General features: G+C 43.8%; 1 pseudogene; it reads right to left on the bottom strand.

Annotated features, from left to right (window-relative positions):
- LOC101347624 (ubiquitin-conjugating enzyme E2 Q1 pseudogene) overlaps positions 1–4,377 on the bottom strand; it is a 9,758-nt pseudogene extending 5,381 nt beyond the window's left edge.
- Between the last annotated feature and the right edge of the window lie 313 nt (positions 4,378–4,690).

Below are 4,690 nucleotides of genomic sequence, written 5' to 3'. Positions count from 1 at the left end.
AGCAGAGACACATGGGAACCTCATAGCACCAAGAAAGCAGTGCTGGGAGCAGAGCGTGTCCTTTGGACCTGAGGTTCCTGTGCAGGGAATCTCCCAGACCAAGGGAAGACTGATGCATCACAAGGACCTTCCTCCAGAGTCGACAGAGAGAGAGGGCCTTCTCTTGGAGTTGATACCTTGAATTTGGACTTGTAGACTACTGGACTGTGAGAGAAGAAACTTCTCTGTTAAAGCTATCCACTTTTGAGAGTCCCTGAAGGACTCTCAAAAAGCAGAAAACAAAAAGTGGTTACCCAACTTTTAACTTTTAAGTTTATTACTACATTGATCTAAGGGGTTGAGAGAAGAGATTGAGAAATGGATTTATGAGAAGGATTTTGTTTTGGACAGAAGAGTTGTTCTATACATTTCTTTGCCCCTTCTTTCCCCTCTCCACCACCACCAAAGGAGAGGATTGGATAATATTTCTCTCTTTACCTCAAGTCAAGAGAGAGGTACATTATGAGAGACTACTCAAGATCTCAGTATGTTCCTGAACTTGGGTGGTGATATGTGTATTCAGGCCCACCACATATAGTTTGCAAGTTGTGCTTTGCACAAGGTTACCTGGCTAAGGGAGCAAGTGGTGATAGAAATCCAGCCAGGACTGAGTTTACTAAGCTGAGTGAGAGCAGAACTGCATCTTCCCAAAGAGGGCATCTTCGATTTGCACAAAGGCTCTATGTTGGACACAGTCGATTAGTGTCTGATTCTTACTAGTGACTTGGTAGCCATGGATGAATTGAAGAAGGGCTGAATGAGGTAGAATTAGCCTGCACTTTAGCGATTATCAGAGCAAATGATGGTGAGTGTTTCCCATAAACCAGTTGTGCATTAAGCACGAAGGAGCCTGTCATTTTAGGGTTTGTCCAATAGGGCCAACTGAAGAAGTGATGGGATCTCAAGAGAAAGACGCCAAACTGCTGGATTGCAACTAACCAGATAAGAGATACATCTGTTCTCTCAGCAAGACATTTATGGGCATTACTGTACCAGTCCACCACTCATCTGTCAGTTAGTCGTACTGTCGTGGCTTGTGTGTTGCTGTGATGCTGGAAACTATGCCGCTGGTATTTCAAATACCAGCAGGTTCACCCATGGTGGACAGGTTTCAGAAGAGCTTCCAGACTAAGAAAGACTAGGAAAAAGGATCTGGCAATCTGTTTCTAAAACAAACAAACAATAAAACTGGCCAGTGAAAACCTTATGGATAGCAGTGGAACATTGTCTTGTATAGTGCCAGAAGATGAGCCCCCCAGATTGGAAAGCACTCAAAAGATGAATGGGAAAGAGCTGCCTCCTTAAAGTAGAGTTGACCTTTATGACATGCATGGTGTCAAACTTTCGGGGCCTTCATTTGCTAACGTGGCATGACTCAAAATGAGAAGAAACAGCTGCAAACATCCATTAATAATTGGAAGGTGGAATGTGCAAAGTGTGAATCTAGGAAAATTGGAAGTCATCAAAAATGAAATGGAAACGCTTGAAGATTGATATCCTAAGCATTAGTGAGGTGAAATGGACTGGTATTGGCCATTTTGAATCAGAAAATCATATGGTCTACTATGCTGGGAGTGACAAATTGAAGAGGAATGGCATTGCATTCATTGTCAAAAAAGAACATTTCAAGATCTATTCTGAAGTGCCATGCTATCAGTGATAGGATAAAATCTGTACACCTACAAGGAAGACCAGTTAATATAACTATTATTCAAATTTATGCACCAATCACTAATGTCAAAGATGAAGAAATTGAAGATTTTTACCAACTTCTGCAGTCTGAAAATGATCAACATGCAATCAAGACGCATTGATAATTACTGGTGATTGGAATCCAAACGTTGGAAACAAGAAGGATCAGTAGCTGGACAATATGGCCTTGATAATGGAAATGACACCAGAGACTGCATGATAGAATTTTGCAAGACCAATGACCTATTCATTGGAAATACCTTTTTTCAACAACATAAACAGTGACTATACATGTGGACCTCATCAGGTGAATTACACAGGAGTCAAATCGATGACATCTGTGGAAAGAGACCATGGAGAAGCTCAATATCATCTGTCAGAACAAGGCCAGGGGCTGACTGCAGAACAGAACACCAATTGTTCATATGCAAGTTCAAGTTAAAGGTGAAGAAAAATTAAAACAAGCCCACAAGAGCCAAAGTATGACCTTGAGTATATCCCATCTAAATTTAGAGACTGTCTCAAGAGTAGACTTGACGCATTGAACACTGATGACCGAAGACCAGATGAGTTGTGGGATGACATCAAAGACATCATACATGAAGAAAGCAAAAGTTCATTAAAAAAAAGGAAGGAAGAAAAAAAAAAAAAAAAGACCAAAATGGATATCAGAAGAGACTCTGAAACTTGCTCTTGAATGTAGAGTACCTAAAGCAAGTGGAAGAAATGATGAAGTAAAACAGCTGAATAGAAGAATTCAAAGGGCAGCTTGAGAAGACAAAGTAAAATATTATAATGAAATGGGCAAAGACCTGTAGTTAGAAAATCAAAAGGGAAGAACATGCTCAGCATTTTTCAAGCTGAAAGAACTGAAGGAAAAATTCTTGCCTCAAGTTGCAATATTGAAGGATTCTATGGGCAAAATATTGACCGACACAGAAGTATCAAAAAAAGATGGAAGGAGTACATAGTCACTATACCAGAAAGAACTGGTTGACGTTCAACCATTTCAGGATGTAGCATATGATCAAGAACCGATGGTACTGAGGGAAGAAGTCCAAGTTGCAGTGAAGGCATTGCTGAAAAACAAGGCTCCAGAAAATGATGCAATACCAATTGAGATGTTTCAAAAAACGGATGCAACTCTGGAAGCGCTTTGTCATCTTTGCCAAGAAATTTGGAAGACAGCTACCCAGCCACCCGACTGGAAGAGATCCATATTTGTGCCCGTTCCAAAGAAAGGTAGTCCAACTCAATGTGGAAATTATCGAACAATATCATTAATATCACATGCAAGTAAAATTTTTCTAAAGATAACTCCAAAATGGTTGCAGCAGTACATTAACAAGGAGCTGCCGGAAATTCGAGCCAGATTCAGAAAAGGACGTAGAATGAGGGATATCACTGCTGATGTCAAATGGGGTGTGTACCAGCTGTTTTATTTTGTGGATCTGCACCAAGGACTTGCAGGACTGCTGTGCTCTTGCCAGACTGTATTGGGATTTGTTGGCTCCAAACTGCACTTGTGCTTTTCCATTCATCAGTGTGGTACTGATGTGCACGATCCTGGACTTTGTAGAGTATGCACTGCTCCAGCCCTGATTGGTGGGAAGTTCCATGCGGATGGCACCTCTGCCCAAACATACCCTCCAGAGAGGACTGGAGACACCACCCTGACACATGGTGGGTCAAAAGGAAAGTTATCCATAATGAAAAAGTTTAGTAGGATGAAGTCAGCTCCTTCTTTCTCTTTGAGGATTTGGAGATCATTGTGCAAAGAGGTGTCCTGTCAACTCTGAGGAGGTTGACATTCCAGTCATACAGACTGTCATTCACAAGTTCGACCGCATAAATCACCTTTGAAAATCTGTGATCGGAATATATGCCTGAGCTCCTTCATCAGCCTGTCAGGGGCTTGCACCGAGCCAGATAGGGCACCATTTAAGTAATCTTGCCTCTGGCTCTTATTAATTTTCCCTAGTATGGCCAAGTTTTCTTTTCCAATGCCATCATCTGCATACTTCTTGCCCTCTGCTGGCTCTTCCTCTTTCATTTCATAGTGATCTAGGTTTTCTGTCTCCTCAGGCATCTCCTCATCTTCGTTTCCTGAAGACATGTCTTCCTGTGTGCACTGTTCTGCTGGCAAGGGCTGATTCAACATCTGCACATTTGGATGCTGAGGGAGGTTACAGAGTTCACACAAGTCGGAGATGATTCTCTTCAGATGCTGCAATAGCAGAGCATTCCGTTTCATTATGTTCACCAGCCTCTCCACCGTCCAGATGCGGGGCACGGCAGGGTATGACTCCGTGACGTTGCAGTGTATGCTGACAGGGTCCACAGGCACCGACCCCCATGAGGGGAGATGCGGTCCGGGCGCGACCCCTGCCCAGGGCCCTCCAGCCCCAGACAGCAGGAACTAGCAGCTCAGCTCGCCAGTTAGGCGCTGACAATGCAGGAGCGCTCCCGGCCGCGGTGGAAGATGAACTTGAGCAGTTTCAGCCCCGGCCTCAGGCAGGGCCCTGACCCCGGTCCCCTCACTTCTCCACCCGGGCCGCTCCGAGCCTCCGGAGCCGCTCCCGGGCTCCCCAGCTGCGGCTGCGCCTGCGGCTGTTGCATCCTCCGCTCAACTCTGGGCTCCGCCATCGCCAGAGTCAGGAGTTCTAATCTCCCGTTGGCCAAGGTGGCGCCGCCTCTGCAATATTCTGAGAATCCTTTCTCCTCCCTCTCATTCTGAAACTTATGTTGGTATTTTATCTCCTGAATCAACCCTTCCCATGTTCATTTCCCCTCATGTCTCGCTTTTTAAGTTTTGCTAAGAAATTTGGGAGAATTTCTTTATTTTGATCTTGTAAATCATGGTCTGTTTTGCACTTCACTAGCTTTGCTGAATTTTTCTTTTAAAAATTTGGCGACAAGGTGTTGTGTTTCCAAAACGCCTTTTTAGCTTACAGTTTTT

Source organism: Trichechus manatus, unplaced genomic scaffold (assembly GCF_000243295.1).
Source record: "Trichechus manatus latirostris isolate Lorelei unplaced genomic scaffold, TriManLat1.0 scaffold00184, whole genome shotgun sequence".
NCBI classification, from domain to species: Eukaryota; Metazoa; Chordata; class Mammalia; order Sirenia; family Trichechidae; genus Trichechus; species Trichechus manatus.
This window is presented reverse-complemented; position numbering and strand designations above follow the sequence as displayed.